This window comes from Mus caroli, unplaced genomic scaffold, assembly GCF_900094665.2.
Source record: "Mus caroli unplaced genomic scaffold, CAROLI_EIJ_v1.1 scaffold_12429_1, whole genome shotgun sequence".
NCBI lineage: Eukaryota > Metazoa > Chordata > Mammalia > Rodentia > Muridae > Mus > Mus caroli.
In genome coordinates, this window is record NW_018389873.1 from 6,497 (window position 1) to 25,690 (window position 19,194).

Below are 19,194 nucleotides of genomic sequence, written 5' to 3' on the forward strand. Positions count from 1 at the left end.
TTCTTTTAAAGAAGACCATATTTTGAAAAGACTTTCACAACCAGGCAGTGGTGGTGCACGCCTTTAATCCTAGCACTTGGGAGGCACAGGCAGGCAGATTTCTGTGTTCAAGGCCAGCCTGGTCTACAGAGTGAGTTCCAGGACAGCCAGGATTATACAGAATAACCTTGTCTTTAAAAAAACAAACAAACAAAACAAAAACAAACAAAAAGAAACAACAAAAAAAAGACTTTCACACACTGATTACACTTGTAAGGTTTCTCTCTATTATGTCCTTTATGAATTTGTAGATTATAATGATCGGAAAAGGCTTTGTAACATTCATTACATTTGTAAGATTTCACTTCAGTATGAATTCTTCTATGTGATTGGAAGTTAGGAGGTTGGGAGAAGACTTTGTCACATTGATTACATTTGTAGGGTTTATCTTTTGTACGTGTTCTTCTATGAATGTTAAGAGTACTGTGGTGTGAAAACGCTTTGTCACATTGATTACGTTTGTAAGGCTTCTCTCCAGTATGTGTTCTTTTATGATTTTGGAGGTGAAAGTGTTTTGAAAAGGCTTTATCACATTCATTACATTTGAAGGGTTTCTCTCCAGTATGCGTTCTTCTGAGTTTGAAGAGTACTGTGTTGTATAAAGGCTTTATCACATTGATTACATTTGTAGAGTTTTTCTCCAGCACGTATCCTTATATGTGTTTGGAGACTACGTTTCTCAGAAAAGGCTTTATCACATTGATTATATTTGTAGGGTTTATCTCAGGTATGTGTTCTTTTATGAGTTTGGAGATGACCATATTTGGAAAAGCATTTATCACATTCATTACATTTGTAGGGTTTCTTTCCTGTATGTATTTTTCTATGAATTTGAAGATAACTGTGTTGTGAAAAGGCTTTATCACATTCATTATTCATTATTTGTAGGGTTTCTCTCTGGTATGTGTTCTTCTATGAATGTGGAGATTACTGTGTTGTGAAAAGGCTTTAACACATTCATTACATATGAAGGGTTTCTCTCCAGTATGAAGTCTTTCATGCCTTTTAAGATGACTGGGTTTTGCAAATCTATTACCACATTCTTTACATTCATAGGGTTTCTGTCCAGTTTGTGTAGTTCTATGTACTTGGAGACTTGTGTAAGGTAAAAAGTCTTCGACACAGTGAATAACATCAGAGGTAATCTTTTCTGTATGAATCCTTTCATGCCTTTGGGTATGACTGTGAGCATGTAAAGCAAAGGCTTTACCACTTTGGGTATATTCAGAGGGTTTCTCTGCACTCTGACTCCTTTCACACCTGAGAAGAGAATCAGCACATGTGAGCGCTTTACCACATGGATGAATACTTTCTTCTTGTTTTTCTGTTTGGTAGTTTGATTACTTATTATATGAAAGTACACTGTAGGTGTCCTGTCTTCTGACAATCCAGAAGAGGGAGTCAGATCTCATTATGGATGGTTGTGGGCCACCATGTGGTTGCTGAGATTAGAACTCAGGACCTTCAGAAGGGCAGTTGGTGCTCTTAACAGCTGAGCCGTCTCTGAAGTCCCAGAATACTTTCATCTGTAGGATTTAATGTTACTATTTGTCTAAATGTAAAGAGGCATCAGACTTTTTATAAATTTGCTTACATTCATGCTGTTCCCTTCATTATGGGTTGTTTCTCATGGTCAGAGACACTTGAGAAGGTATGGACACTGATTACATGGCTCAGATTTACGTATTCTTTTTCTATAAAACGTTGTTCCCGTACTTGAAGAAAAGTGGAGGAATTCAGAACTTTAACGCACTAAGTGCATTCCAAATTTTACTGTACTGTGGCTCATAGTATATTTGCAAAGTGAANCAGGAGAAATAGGAGCATTTCTACATCCCTAGGACTCAAGAGAATTTTCTCCAGAATGAGGTTGCTGATGTATTGCCAACAAACTTGGAAATCTAATGAACTGTTAACTTGTATTATGTTCAAAAAGTCTACTCTATAACTGAAACCCACTATACATCTTCTAATTTTTATAGGAGACAGAAGGAAAGAGAGAGAGAAAGACAGACAGACATATTTTTGGAATATCTGTTCAGTATACATGGTGTGTATCCATTATAAAATATTATATACTTATGAAAGGAAGTCCAATCCATAAAACGTTGAAGTTTGCATTGACAAGGTTTCACTCAGTGTTCTCATAGACATGTGAAATATGGATTAAGGTTACTGCAAAACCTCCCACTCACCTCCCAAATGCTGCCCTTCTAACTAAACTTTGCACCTACACTGCTAATAAATGAGTACAACCAGCTTAAATATAGACTATTTGCTTCTTAGAAGGTTTTGGATGTACATTTATCAACTATGCAATTTGTGTAGCATTTCCAAAGTAAGCAGAAACAGACTGGCAGTTGTACTGTGTAGTGTGAATAGGGCTATGTTTCAAATGGGGATATACACTAAGGCATTCTTTCCTTGTCCTCTTTCTTAAAGGAAGGCCTTGCAAAATAATTAGTTATAGGACATTAAAGGCGATGGTTTTGTTGGAATGTAACAATCATCAATACNCTTAAAGCTGTGCTAATTTACACTGCTCCTTTTCTTATCAGTTTTCAACACACATTAACATATTTTTAGAGGCAGATTTGTATGAGCTTGCACATGAAAATTACCTTCTGTTTCTTCTAGAACTTTGACAATGTTCTTCAATATTTTGGGCTTCCCAACTAAAGCCTAAAACAGAAAATGTATGCCTTAAAATTTAGCAAAATGTAAGTTACTATCTTCAGTGAACCTTATAGTCATGCATGATGTATTCACCAAATCCTTCCTTCATTTTTATTGAAACTACAGAAGTGCATCAAAGAAAAATGTTTTCTTGAATTTTAAATCAGGGAAGGGAATTCACAAATGTACCTAAAGCACTGAGGTTCCTGTAGGTCTCCAACATGACATCTTTGTAGAGCTTCTTCTGAGAAGGATCCAGCAAAGCCCACTCCTCTTGAGTGAAGTTCACATGCACGTCCTCATAAGTCACTGCATTCTAAAGCATCCCATAAACGTGTACAAAGGAAAGCACAATAGAAACAACATCGAGCATCTATTTTCATAGGAATTATGTTCATATAATTCTGGTTCCTATCCCACTTATTTACTCACACCCAAGTTCACTGTAACTAACAAGTCATATCAAAAGGAAACTTAATAATAAGGTTCACCCCTGTCTTTTCTTTTTTTTTTTTTAAGAGTTATATATTTTATATATGTGAGTACACTGTTGCTGTCTTCAGACACCCAAGATGAGGGCATTGGATCACTATTACAGGTGGTTATGAACCACCATGTGGTTGCTGGGAATTAAACTCAGGACCTCTTCAAGAACAGTGTTCTTAAGCGCTGAGGCATCTCTCTAGCCCTGTCACCCCTGTCATTTCTCAGCCCTTTGAATAGGATTTGCCTTTTTAAAAATGTCACTTACACATATAAAGAGAAAAGCTCTACAAGAACAATTGTGTTGGGCACACACCAAAGAAATTATATTATTATTAACAATAACTATGTATAAAAATCAATAAGCATCTGTGTCTATTGGCTTATGCCTTTAACAATGCATTCAGAGCCAAGCATGGTGGCTCATGCCTTTAATCTCAGCACTTGGGTGGCAGAGGCAGGCAAATTTCTGCGTTAGAGGCAAGCTTGGTCTACAGAGTGAGCTCCAGGACAGCCAGGGCTACACAGATAATTCCTGTCTAGAAAAGCAAACCAAACCAAACCAAACCAAACCAAACCAAACCAAACCAAACCAAACCAAACCAAACCAAACCAAACCAAACCAATGCAGTCAGGAGACATAGGGAGAAGACATTGAGTAGAATGTCAGTGTGATGTATACAATGAGTTCTAAGACAGCCAAAGATACATAGGAAGACCCTGTATCTCCTGCCATAATTTACCAACCAAACTGGAAACAAAAAATGAACTCATGTGCTTTTATTTACTTTAAAAAAACAGATTTTCTTTACTGATTTATTTTATGTATATGTCACTGTAGCTTTCTTCAGACACATCAGAAGAGAACATCAGATCCTATTACAGATGGTTGTGAACCACCATGTGATTGCTGGGAATTGAACTCAGGATCTTTGGAAGAGCACTCAGTGCTCTTACCTGCTGATCCATCTCTCCAGCCCTTTAGTTAAACTCTTTTGAGAGTGATACATACAATACAGTTCTGTATTCATCTTCCAGAACCTGAGGTACACCAGTTCACACTATAACATTATTAAGATACTACCAAAAGGGAATATATGGTTTAGCAGTTCCACTTGGACATAAGAAAATTTTGGCCGAGTACCTGGGTGCCAGGTTACCAATGGTCCCAGTAACTGCAGGTGTTGGGGCACATGTTTTGTGCTCCTCACCTCTAATCCTATGATCTTGGAAGCGTTAGAGCACTTGGGAGTTGTGCTTCCTCTGGGTGTTGTGGGACAGGCTGCGGAATTTACACCCAGTGTCCACCCATGGCACCTGTCCAGAGTGGAAGCAAGTTGATCTGTTTCTATCTCCTTGTACAAAGCTCAAATCCACTTGGATCAAAGCCTGCCACATAAAACCAGATACACTGAAACTAATAGAATAGAAAGTGGGGGAAGAGCCTCAAACACATGGGCACAGAGGAAAATTTCCTGAACAGAACACAAATGGTTTATGCTCTAAGACCAAGAATTGACAAATGCGACCTCAGAAAATTGCAAAGCTTATGTAAGGCAAAGGACATAGCCAATAGGACAAAATGGCAACCAACAGATTGGGAAAAGATCTTTACCAACCCTACATCTACTAGAGGACATATTTTCAATATATATAAAGAACCTAATAAGTTAGACACCAAGAATCAAATAACCCTATTAATAGTAGGGTCCAGAACTGAACAAACAATTCTCAATTGAGGAATATTGAATGGCTGAAAAGAACCTAAAAAATAGTCAACATCCTTAGTCATCATGGAAATGCAAATCAAAACAACCCTGAGATTTCACCTCACACCAGTCAGAATGGCTAAGATCAAAATTTCAAGTGACAGCAGATGTTGGTGAGGATTTGGCAAAAGAGGAACACTCCTCCATTGTTGGTGGGATTGCAAGCTGGTACAACCACTCTGGAAAAACAGTCTCAAGTTTCTTCAGAAAATTGGACATAGTACTACCTGAGAACACAGTTATACCACTTCTGTGCATATGCCCAAAAGATGCTCCAACATATAACAAGGACACATGTCCCATTATTTTCATAGCAGCCTTATTTATAATAGCCAGAAGCTACAAAGAACTCAGGTGTCCTTCAACATAGGATTGGATACAGAAAATGTGGTACTGCTCAGCTATTAAAGACAATGACTTCATGAAATGTTTAGGAAAATTGACAGAAATAGACAATGTCATCCTGAATGAGGTAACCCAGTCAAAAAGGACACACACTCAAGTGCTGGGATTAAATGTGTGCACCACCACCTCCAGACTCAACAGGACTTATTAACACTTGGGGAGTGTTAGTGTTCTGTCTAAACTCCACCCCACAGTTACCTGGCAATGGCCAGGTAAGCCTGACCCATTATAAAAGGGGATGCTTGCCCCCTCTTCTCTTTCTTACTCGTGCTTCCCACTTGCTCCTCTCTTGCCCTCTTGGGCTCTTCCCTTCCCCCATACCTCACCATGCCCCCATAGAACATATCTTATACATCTTTATCTTTATATAAACACATCATATTGAATCTGTAATAAGTAGCCATATGTATTTATCCTATGTGTTTGGTCCACTGTTCCTAGCATGATAATCCTGTATAGAAGAGAGACATAAAAAGTAATTTGAAGTAGGGCTGGTTGGCAATAACGTATTGTGTTCTTATTTTCTTAAAAATGGTTATTTTATTTCCTAACATTTCAAATGTTATCGCCATTCCTGGTTTCCCCTTGAAAAACCCCCTATCCCCACCCCAAGCATTATGATGCTAACAAGATTCATTCTTCGAGGCAGACTAGACTTGTCTATCATGGGGTGGCTCTTACTCTCAAAGGGACTGCACTGAGGCTAACTGCTCTAGACCTAGATTTAGAAAAAAACTCCATGGCTTCTGTAATTGGACTGGGAGATTTATTGTGCTCTCATAGTCCAAAGAACAGTTCTCTATAGTTAACTTTAAGTGCTGTCATAAAACACACCATGGCCAAGGCAAAGGATACTTGAAAGCATTAAGGTGGACTTACACTTCCAAAGGATTAGAGTCCATGATGGCAATGTAAACACATGACAGTAAGAAAAGCAGAGACTTCACATTTTGAGACTCAGAAAGGAAGCAGACAGCACACTTTGCATGGTCAGAGGCATTTAAAGGTTCTTAGTACATCCACATAATACACCCCCTTCAAAAAGTCACACCTCTAGTCCTCCCCAAAGACTTCCAAGTACTGGAAAATAAGTATTCAACATAGGAGTCTATGGGCGACATTCCCATTTAAAGACATTCCCATTTAAACACCACATCTTGCTTAAACTCTTAGAATATGAAAAGTGCCTCTTACTCTACCAAACTCTACCATGATCTTCAGTGAGACTGTTATGTTTCTAACATAGAATACAAAGAATAATCAATATTATTCCACAAGAGTCAAAGCATATTGAAGATGAAACAGACCAAAGCAAGACCTACCAGCAGGTAAACATGAAATCATGAAGGTCATTGTTCAGCTTCTTCAGATTATGATGAAATTGCCTAGAATCAAACTACTTAAGTCTCCCTAGTCTTCCAGTTCTGTCACTGAAGCACACATAGCCCCACTTTTATGCCAACTCCTCGACATGCTTGCAGCTCTTTTAAAAGCTGCTCCTCTTGTCCCCAAAACCTTGTGTATCGTATTATATTTTACTTTATTGAAATTAGGTTAGTGGGGCTGGAGATATCTTTCAGTTATTAAGAGCACCAACTGGAGAACCAGGCTTCATCCTAGCATTTCCACGGCAGCTCACCTTGATCTATAACTATAGGTCCACACAAACCTAAGGTCTAAATAGTTACATATCAGCATTTTACCTGGCATTTTCTTAGGTATTTCCATAAATGAGAGCTTTTCTGTGTGTTCTGTTAGATTCAAAAATAATGATATAAAAATATACTTCTGTACTAAAAGGAACACAACAAAGTTGTTTAAGTTACTCTTTTAGTCAGCAAGTGACAACATGTGATGTAAAGAATCAAATGTATATAAGGGTTTAGGGGAAATAAATCAATTGCAACAAAACCCTCAAGATTTTAACTGATTTGAGTTGTTATTTGTCAAAATCCTAAACCACAGTGACCAGAGTTTATTCTGTCTCCAAACACACAATCCCCTACCACAGTCAGATTCACAGTGCAATTCTGAACTATTTTCTTTTCATTGCCTTTGTTTTCTCAGTTAAATCAAACTCGGTGGGATAGTTTTCTTTAGCACAGGTCAACAGACATATGAACAGGATCATAGTCTGGCTCACAATCCTTCCCAGTCCCAGCAGATCAGATTCTGATAGCCCAGCCAACCTGTTCTACCTAGTTGTAGAAGTGACTTTCCTGGACAGTGGCTGCCACACTCAGAATAGTATTACCTGTGGTCTACCTCATGGCTCACTAGTGTTGCATCAGAGGAGAAACCTAGAGGATCCCACAAGGTACTTCTACTGTTGCTACTGATTGTTAGCTCTTCCGAGAATCCATCACTATCTAGTGTCATGGATTAATGTCATCCATTCATGAGTTTATAATGCAGGGAAATTACAAAACAACTCACCCTGGCACAACCAGGTACTTGTACGTAATGATGATATGATGATAAAAATGATATGATGGTTTGCTTGCCCTGTTTCATTCCATGAATTTCACAAGAATCTTGTCCTCCTACTATGGTCTGAAGGTAGAAGCCATAATAAACCTGCAAATCTTTCTGCTTTTAAGGCAATGTGAAGTTTATTATATGGCTCAAGCAGGTAATTTTAAAACTGAGTGGTGGTGAAGACAGTTCATTTAAAAGTTTAACATTAATATTATTAAAATGTGTTGACAAAACAGCACACACTGAGCATACATCTTCTATCCCTAGACTTGTACTCAGAAGCCTGACACATGAGTATCAAGAGGTAAAATGTAACCCTGGCTAATGACTGACATCAAAGGCAGGCCCCATAAGAAACAAAAACATCCAAAGGGAATTTGTGAAATAATGAAAAACAAAAAAGAGCCCAGCGTTCACCATCAGACTTACTGGAGATGTGTGGTCACTCTACCCTCATATTTTAATAAACAATGAACCACTTGGAAGACGGGGATCCAGTGGGCAGTGGTGGCACACACCTTTAATCCCAGCACTTGGGAGGCAGAGGCAGGTGGATTTCTGAGTTGGAGGCCAACCTAGTCTACAGTGTGAATTCCAGGACAGCCAGGGTTACACAGAGATACTATGTCTTGAAAAACAAAACAAACAAACAAACAAACAAAAAGAAAATGGGTATCCAACTCAATTCATTGCAGCAGAAAAATACCTATCACCAAGTAAAGTGGATTTAAGGCTGAACAGAAGTCACAGAAGGAACTCAAAAACAGCCTAATAAACATCTGTAAATGGATTTTCCATGTATACAACAAATTTTAATATGTATTCCAAATGTTTCAAAATAGAAAGTACAAGTACAATTGGTGATCTCTAACCAAATAGTTGACTGAACATGGGAAATAATTTACTTCCTTCAAGGCTATGATGANGAAGAGATGAAACAGGATGCTTTTCTTGAAATTGAAAACAACTCTGATGTACAGTCTCTAATCAATTCATTTACATGGACAGCGTTTTTCTCTTGCATAAATTTTTTCTATTTCCTGACATCAAGATGATGTAAACACTTTAATTATTTAGATGGTTGGAGATATGGCCAAGCAATTAATAAAAGCTCATTCTCAGAAACAAAGTCAGGGTTTGACATCTCCCTGTAACTCCTGCTATAAGAAGATACAACAGTTTAATTTTCTTGGAAATCAGCATCCACATGCACATAGTCACACAACGACACTGAGAAATGTCATAATTAAAATTAAAAAAAGTTGTTGAAAACACAAAATTTTCCTCATGATGTTCTTCTTGTATAAGAATTCATTAGTATAACCCAGGGGTTGAAGCACTGAATGTTTACCCACAGACTTTTCCTTCACCATGAATTGGCTCATGTAACAGAAAGCCAGCAGGCTTTTTGGGCAGAGAAATAAATCCTTCTCAGTTGGTAATGTCCTTTGGGGAGATTTAGAAGAAATTTCCCTGTGGAAGAAAATATGTCAATCTGGCTGAACTTGAGAGTTTACATCCTCACACCATGTCTGGTTCCCACACTGTCTTTAAGGCTATAGATTGAGGTTGTGAGCTCTGAGCTCCATTCTTTAGCAGCCACATATGACACTTGTTGCCCTGGCACGTTCATGCATATCCCATACCCCTTTGGAACCATAAGGCAATTTAAATCTTTTAAATGTTCCTTTTACATTGAGGATTGGTTTGCTGCTATGTAGTGTGATGCTAAGTTCAGAACCCTAAAACCTGGTTGCCCCAGAGAAGAAAAGGACCACACACAGACCCCAGTGAAGCTATGTGACATTGCTCTCAAGTTACTTCCAATTGGTGAATAAAGATTATAACAATCAATAGCTGGGCAGAAGACACATAGACAGGGCTTAGGGATACTGGACTTGGGCTGGAGAAGAACCATGAGGAGGTGAAGAAAGTTGAGAGAGCAAAAGCAAACTTAGGTTAGGTGAATAATAAAATAATGGCCATGTGGGATGACTAATTGGAGTTAAGAAGAGCCCAGATGAAACAAGGCAAAGTTTACGATGAAATTATTGGCTGAGAAATAGACATAATAGCATAGAAGTTAGATATCAGTCAATCTCTTGTGCTGATTAAGGCTTACTATAAATATAAAGGTTGAGGTTGTGTGTGTCTATACCTGGAAAATAAATAGTCAAAGGTAAGATAGACACCCTGGATGGTGATTACATTTTTCTACAATACTTTAGTCATTTTATGACAGCAACAGAAAAGGCACTAATACACACCCATATCACTTAACACCTAAAGGAATTATTTCATATAATTAAAGTGAACTGGAAAATCTAAACCCGTAACCTTATCAATGAAATGCATGGGAATTTTGTCCATGTATGTTTGCAGGTACAAACAAAATAGAAAAATGAACATACTTGAGCAGATAGTTAACACTTGCTAGAGCTTTTTTCAAGAACGAATATTTTGTGTAACTTAATGTAAGTGGGTTGGCTAAAGATCATTAGAACCCCATCAGAGTCATAGATTGCCTTAATTATGAGCTCTTCTAGATCTTGAAATTTCAGACAATGTGACATGCAATCTTTAACAGACTGATCACCTGATAGAGGTTTTACTCTTGCATAAAGATACTGCAAAGTGCAAAACTTTACCACACTGACTACATTTATAGGGTTTTAACATTAACAATTACTAACTATAAAGATCAGTATGCAAACTGGGCCTATTGGCATAGGCCTTTAACACTACAGTCAGAAGATAGACGTAGAGGTATCACATTGAATCAGATAGCAGTGTGATGTATATGAGTTCTAGAACAGACAAAGGTACATAGTAAGACCCTGTGTTCCCTGCCAGAATTAGCCAACCAAAGTGGAAAGATAGAATTTATAGGATTTTAGTTAAATATGTAAATGAGTCATCCATGCGATCCAGCTCTGTATTCTTCCTCCAGAACCCTGATGTGCACTGGTTCCAACTATAACATTAGCAAGATATTACCAAAAGGAAATATATGTTTAAACAGTTACAATTGGACAGAAGAAAATATTAGCAATGTTAATGATGATTAGATGTAAACAACTTATGGCGGGAGAGAGAGCTCAGCAAGGAAGAATAGGGCATGGTTCTGATGCTCTGACTGGGAATATGCCAGTAAATTCTGAAGGTCCTTGTCTCTGAGTGGTTTTTTTAATGATCTATAAAGTTGACAGCAGCCAAAGGATGGGTGGAAGGGGTGGGACTTCTAGGTTTGCAAAGGTGAGGAAAGAGAAGGAGGAGACAGGAAAGAGAGATTTGCCATCCTTTGGAGGAGAGTCACCATCCATGTGAAATCCTAGGGAGAATGGTCACTGGCCATTTCCTCAGGTGGGGTACTTGAAATGCAACTAAGCTGAGAGCAGATTTAAGATGTTGAGTAGGGAGAGGGTAACAGAAGAACTAAGCTAAGGGCAGATATAGAGTATTGAGCAAGGAGTAAAGGAATGGACACACAAGCTGGGGGAGACTTGGAAAAGCCCAGCCCCTGAAACATTAGGCAGGGTAAAATATTAGTGTGTGTGTGTGTGTGTGTGTGTGTGTGTGTGTGTGTGTGACTTTCATCCACATACCCAACAGAACCAGGGCATGGGGGTTGTAAGTGTCACTGACAAGAACTAAGGCAGGGTAGTTAAAAAGCAACATGCAACATGAAGAGCTCTTGCTGGTCCTGAAAATAAGTGAGCTCAATTGCCTGTACTTATACAGGGTTCAAAGCTATCTATTATTCCACTTTCAGGATGTCTCAGGCCATCTTCTGTCTGCTGTGAGGACTGGACACACATGAGGTGTATATTCATGCATATGGGCAAAAAACTCATTCTTCCTAATCTAAGTGACAACAAACATGACAGGTAGGAGGGTGTTAATACATCATGAGTATGTGGCACCATGGGAAATAGAATGATAATGTCTGCGAAATTTCAAAAATCAAGAGGTGGGTGAAGCTCAGCCCAAAAGCATATGCCTGACATAAGAAGACACATACATTACAGGCCCATCTGTAAATAATAATCTAAAAAAGGCCAGGCTTATTGGCCCTCATTTGATCCCTGCACTTGAAGCCAGAATCAATTTTATCTCTACATTCAAGGCCTGACATACTACTTTGAGGACACCCAGGGCCACAAAGAAAAATGTTGTCTTCACAAACAAAAAGAAAATAAAAAAAATACAAAACATTTGTTAAGCAAAATAGCTTCGCACTGAATCTCTCTACCTATTGCTTCTACTGTATCTAATGCAATTTAAGTACAGAGTTAGATTATGGGGAAGGCTCAACAGGAAAGAAGGACGTAAGACGGAAGCTGAAGGATGAATTTCAAGCAAAACCAAATAAACAGAAAGAAGAGGAAATGGATTAAGTCTATAGAGACTCAAATCTCAACTCAACAAGGAATTGCATCTAGTTGGGCTTCTATAAAATCCTCCATGTTCTCACCAGGAAGGACACCTAGAAGAGACAAGAATTTAAAGCCAACAAACTCTCTGGATTGTCTTTCATTCACCCAACTATGCTCTGCCCTTGGTCACTATGGGCTCATGGTCATTCCATGATAAAAAATGTATTTAATCTAACTTCATGGACCCTTAAGGTCTGCAACAGTATATACACTGTTCATATGTCCAATGTTTCTTTTGGCACTTAAGACATTTTTTTTTTTGGTTTTTCGAGACAGGGATTCTCTGCATAGCCCTGGCTGTCCTGGAACTCACTTTGTAGACCATGCTGGCCTCGAACTCAGAATTCCGCCTGTCTCTGCCTCCCAAATGCTGGGATTAAAGGCGTGCACCACCAAGCCTGGCCACTGAAGACAATCTTTGGACTGTCACATCTTCTAAAGTCTGAAAGCAAGTTATATCTTTTTTTTTTTTTTAAAGATNTATTTATTTATTATATGTAAGTACACTGTAGCTGTCTTCAGACACTCCAGAAGAGGGCGCCAGATCTCGTTGCGGATGGTTGTGAGCCACCATGTGGTTGCTGGGATTTGAACTCTGGACCTTCGGAAGAGCAGTCGGGTGCTCTTACCGACTGAGCCATCTCACCAGCCCGCAAGTTATATCTTTATAACACAAAATGGCACAGAATATCCCTTCCCATTCCAATAGACAGGAATGGCTGCATTGGGCAGATGGAGCAAGGCAAGAAGCCAGCAGGAGAAACAGCAAACCCTGTGGCTCTGTCTCAGACACAGACCCTGTGGCATAATTTAAAGGGACAGCTTCTCATTCATCTCCTGGCTTGGTTACTTCTCCTCTGTATATGCAGATCTCCACAGCAGATGTCTCACATGTTGTGTATCTCAGCATCCTGTACTCAGAAAATACAACCGAGACTTCATTCTCATAGATTCAAGCAATGAACTTATCCAGGCTCTGACTGATGAACACAGATGGCTGGAACAGTGCTGAATTGAACCACAGACCAAGCATCTATGACTTTAAATTTTGCATCACTCTTGTTTTGAGAACCCACACAACATGGGTATCCTGCTGAGTTTGGCTTCTGAATTGGGATGGACCCCAGCACAGGTGGACCACAGTTGCAGCAGGTTTTGAATGAAATTGTTAAATAAGACTATGATCACTGCCTAATTCAAATAATTGCAGAGTTAGCAGAAGAGTTTAACTGAAATTCTATGACATTGATTTCCTTTCTATGCATTATTCTTAACGTGCCATCTTCTGGGTTCTACAGGAACAGTTAAATAAGATGAATATAGATGGCCTTTTGCCATCTAAAGATCCTATGTTTTCAACATACCTGCAAAGGACAACATTTGTAGGTCCTGTCCAGATAAATCACTTTTTGCTTACCACTGTTTTTGTTCTAACTTGCCTCTTTGAATTGTTGTGATTAAATTCTCAAACCAAAAGTGTCTCAGTAACAAACATATGTGTATTTGGTTGGGTCTGTCAGACCACATTCCATTTTTTGGGAAGCTTATGATAGAAACACAAGTACAAAAATGAAAACAAAAAACCATGGGTAAACATTGTTTTCTGTCTTATGCTCTTGCTTGGTCACTGTCTCATGCTCACCGAGCTCTCTCATCCAGCCCAGGCCCACTTTCTTAAGGATTCATCCCCACTCAGAGGAAGAGCCTTCCCACTTCAAGTGTTATTCAACATGATATCTCACAAACTTAGCAAACAGCCATTCTGACATTGGAGGCTCTCAATGGATGCTCCCTCAGATGGTTGCTGGTCCTGAAATCCTGACAACTTAAGCAAATGAAGAGAAAGAGATAACAATATCTGAGCAAGTAGTGAGAACCCAAACCAAATCAGTCACTAAAATTGTAAAAATTCAAACACTGAAGATTGCAAGAACTGGAAAACACAGACTTTTCAAGAAATGAGGAGAGGCAATCCTTTCGGGTCATGAACAGAAAACTAAACCTGTTTCTTCACAGAGAGGTCCCAAACCAACAAAAACTCAAGGAACTTATAATATAGTAAATTATTGCAAGACAAAAAAGGTGAAGGTTTATCATTTCCTAGAGAAACAACAAAATAATTAGATTATAATTAATGAATCATACACCATAGATGGCAGCACTGGAAAAAGGAAACACAAAAACAGACTTGTGAATCTAGCATGTTCATTTAAGTAAGAACTGCAAGATTGTAATCAATAAAAATTACAAACTCAGTGGCCAGCACTCATCCTGTTCATTCTGGTTCTCTCCTTTGACAATAATGCGCAATGAAGTGGGATTGGAGGCTCTTCCAATATATTGAGGAGATTAAGCATTCTGATGTTGGGGCCAGCCTGCGGCTCTCATGTCAGGGTCCAAGCCTGGGAGGCAGCCTGGAGCTGAAAAAGAAGAGGGAACCTAGGTAGGTAGAGAAATAATGGAACCAAGACAACTAGTCTGCTCAAGGTTCTAATGTTTTATAGACATGCTTTATAAAGGAGAGGGGAGGCCCATTCCCACCAATTCATCCTTGGAGCCCAGCTGCAGGTGACCACGTGTAGGATCTTGTAGTCTCCAGAATAGCTAGGCTGACTCCCAGCAGGTAGTAGCAGTGACAGTGGCTGAAAAATAGAGTGATCTAGGGAGGCAGGGTCCACCCAAGGTAATCTCCTTAGTGGCAGCAAAGGTCTGGCTCAGCCTGCTTCAGGCTTGTTGGGGGTTACATTCTGATACTTCAAATTTGGAAGAAAGAGGGTTGATATCTAAAAACATCTCATTCTTTTATATTAAAATAAAAGTGTATATATTAGGATCACTTGTAAACCAAGTTGTTTCCTATGAATGATAATTAGATGTAGGTGTCTAAAAGATTTATGAAACAGGAAGTTTAAAAAATACAAAATAACAGAATTTTTTTTAGATTTATTTATTTGTTATATGTGTGTACACTGTAGCTGTCTTCAGACACTCCAGAAGAGGGCATCAGATTTTTGTTACGGATGGTTGTGAGCTACCATGTGGTTGCTGGGATTTGAACTCAGGACCTCTGGAAGAGCAGTCAGTGCTCTTACCTGCTGAGCCATCTCACCAACCCCCAGAATGTTTTTAAAAATAAACATTGTATGATTTCTATTACACACATAAACTTCCTTGCTTTGTTTTAACTGCATTATAAGATATAAGCTCTTTTTAAAACATGTGTTTTCCTATTTTCATGTGTATGTTTTTATGTGTGAGAATATTATCCATGTGAGTGTGAGTGACACAGCAGAGAAGAGGGTGTCAATAGCAGGTAGTTAACATGGCTGTTGGTATCTGAACTCAGGACACCCCAGGCAAAATGCTTTTTGAGTGATCTGCCCATCTCAGAGTCTCTTCACACAATAAAGAAAAGACTTTCACAGATCGACAACAACATAGATGTAAACTAATAAAGAAGTGAATGAATTAATCCTGGGATCCTGAAGCTCAGTACTTAGCTGTTAGTTGTATAACCAGGCTAGAGGCATGTGAGCCATCAGCTGGGGGAAGGGTACCACACCACACCATCCTGAGCTAAAAGTCAGGATGTGCCAGCAACACCCTGTAAGATGTCAGGACTGAGGGTTGCTGGGTTGTTAAATAGGCACATCAAGCAGTTGTCTCAGGTTTGAAGACTCAGTTGTAGGAAGGAACGAGAAGGTTGAAATCATTGAAATATAAACATAGATATTCTTTTAGACAGCTAAGCAGGCTTTTAGGTTCCATGTCTAAGCAAGTGCACTAGGCCTTGGCAAATATTATTCAACTCATTTCTATCAGGTTGTGCGTTTTCAGACAAGAAGAATAACATTCCTGTTAGGCATAGTCATACCAGTTTGAAAGTTATTCTGTATTGATTGAACTGGTGTTAGTATAGAAAATTGGTTTAAAGAAATAAGTTTAGTTCCTTAGTCAGCTTATATATAGACTTTCCAGGTCTGTGAACCCTGAAAAATGTTCAGTTTTAATGTTTATTGATTATCTAAAATGATGACCTACTTTTTGCCAATGTCAAATACTGTCACACAGGAGAGGTCTCGCCTTCCTTCCTCCCCCTCCCTTGTGCTGTGACTATGCCAGCTTCAGAGGTTGTCAGTGAAGTCAATTCTCACACAGGTTCTTCTTTATTTCTAATTACACCCAAAAGGACAGGGGCCTCAGAAAACACTCCTGCACTGGCCTTTTTTCCTTCTCACTGACTAGTCATGGCACAGCCTGGAAGGTGTTGCAGGATATCTTCCAGGAACTGGGTGGCAGAGGCAAAATTGAGTGTTCAAAGTAATTCTCAATTATATAGGATAAGGCAAGCCTGAGCTACAGAAGATATTGCTATGAACAGAGACAAATAAAGCAATTTGGAAAAAAAATTGAATCTTCATGTTGGGGGAACATTGGGGAATTGAAACAACAGATTAAGCAGTGAGGAATCTTTAATAAATGAAATGTAAAAAGTAATGCCAACATTTGAATTTTGAGGACAATAAATATAATTGAAAAATGAATAGATATATTAACTTTTAAAAGGAGCAGGCCATTCCCTGGCAGAGGCAATGGCATTAATGTAATACTTATAGATCTTCTCCCTATGTGGACTGTTAGTTGCTGAGTCCTGCAATATGACACACAGCTGCAGGTGATAAATGCACTGCCTCAAATATCTGAGCTAAGTAAGTCATGGAGGACTGCACAGAGCCACATAAGACAGTATTCTAACTGGAAATTCAATATTCATTGGATCAACCTAATCTCTCCAAATTGTACACCCAGCAATCTTGTGTGTTTATATTAAAATGGATAAATGAACACTTGTTAGGAAATTACAAAATCACCCACCCTGGGTCAATCGGGTCCTTCTTCATAATGGTGAAGAAGTGCAGCTGAGTGCCTTAATCTTTAGTTAGTTTCTGACGTAGCTATTGCCTACTCTGTTTCACTCTGCACTGTACACAGGATACTGTTCCTCCTGTTCCAGTCTGAGGGCAGAAGCGATGCTACATGTGCAAATCCTTCCCCTGTTATTGCAACGCACAGTTCATTACATGATTCAAATGGGTAATTTTAAAACTATTGTGCTACTTCATTTAACTTAAGAATTCAGAAACTTTAATCAAGAGGAAAGGAAAGCAACATCATTGCCCTGGGGAGCAACACACTGGTATCAGGGCCAGTGCCCCTGAGGCAACATAGTTTGGGTCAGAAACATTCCTCTAGAGGACTGAAAATCCAGCTGTTCTAGAATTAATAAGACTTCCCAGGGAGGAAATCAGGAGAAAATCAACCAAGACACAATGAAAATATTAATTAAGAAAAAAATCTCTGTAACAATACCACTCATCTAGTTTTTGCTAATGCTGAAAGAAGAGCCAGGACAGAGTGATTTTTTCATCCTATATGCTGTCATACTCATGTCTCTTTTAGGTTTACAGCATAGGTTAGACTGTTAACAATTTTAGGATGGAGTGGAGACTACTTGGTTTAACCACTTGGAGGTTGAGAGATTTACATAGCAAATATATTTCACCAATCATTTCTCAACTACACCAATACCCTGACACAGTCCTAAGTGGAAGACCTCAGAGGATGCAAAAGATAGAAAAATAGAAGGTAGAGTGTTTAATTGTTGAGATGGTTGGCTAAGAGATAAGGCTTATGCTAAGGAAGCTACTGAAGACTATCAACTTGTATACTGGCTAGTTTTGTGTCAACTTGACACAGGCTGGAGTTATCACAGAGAAAGGAACTTCAGTTGGAGAAATGCCTCCACGAGATCCATCTGTAAGGCATTTACTCAATTAGTGATCAAGAGGGGAGGTCCCCTTGTGGGTAGGACCATCCCTGGGCTACAATCTTGGGTTCTACAAGAGAGCAGGCTGAGCAAGCCAGGGGAAGCAAGCCAGTAAAGAACATCCCTCCATGGCTTCTGCATCAGCTCCTGCTTTCAGACCTACTTGAGTTCCAGTCCTGACTTCCTTTGGTGATGAACAGCAATGTGGAAGAGTAAGCTGAAAAAACCCTTTCCTCCCCAGTTTGCTTCTTGGTCATGATTTTTGTGCAGGAATAGAAACCCTGACTAAGACAAACTTGTATACTACCTACTGGGGAAAATGAAAAGAAATGGGAGACTTCCATGAAGTCAGCAGAATTAACCATACAATGGAACAAACTAAAGAGGGATCTAATTAAACAATGCTGGTCACTGAGAGCAGGGTAATCTCTTCAACATTACTGACTACGCCTACAGTGGTTTGTTCCATGTGGTAGGAACTGTTTGAATCTCAGGATGAGACATGCCTTCTCTAAAGGACCTAGCCCCAGACCATTACCAGCTCTCTCAAGTATATGCCTCCTTTGAGATATGGAACACTGTCTTTTCTTTTCCTTTTTTGATCAATACTTCAAATCCTTAGGGAAAGGCCCCAGGCCATTACAGGCTCTGCCAAGCATGTGTCTGGATTTGAGAAGGACCTATGTAATTCTCTGTCCATGAAGGCCTCATGGAAAGCCTTGCTTTATCAGGCCAGTCCTTACCACAACAGTGTTTTTCTTTTCAAATGGTTTCACCAGATGTCTTGCCCATGTGGCAGAACTATGCTTTTCTCAAGAAGAAAAATGGTCCTTTATAGAACACTAGACCTTATTGTTGATTGTGATCTCAATATTCTCCTTTGAGCAGATTTTTAAAATACTGACCTTGATCTGGAGATGGACTTAGTGGCAGTTTGTTAATCAGGGTTGTCTTCTTTTCTTATGACCTGGAGCCGTATTTCCCGACAATCCCGATGAACAACCCTGTGTATCCTAGCATCCTTATCTCTAAGATGCTCGGTCACCATGCTACTTACTCGTGTGTGTGTGTGTGTGTGTGT

The 19,194-nt window shown here is 39.1% G+C and overlaps 1 pseudogene; it reads right to left on the reverse strand.

The window, feature by feature from the left end:
• Nucleotides 1-240: 240 nt before the first annotated feature.
• Nucleotides 241-19,194, reverse strand: part of LOC110288342 — a 27,652-nt pseudogene continuing 8,698 nt past the window's right edge.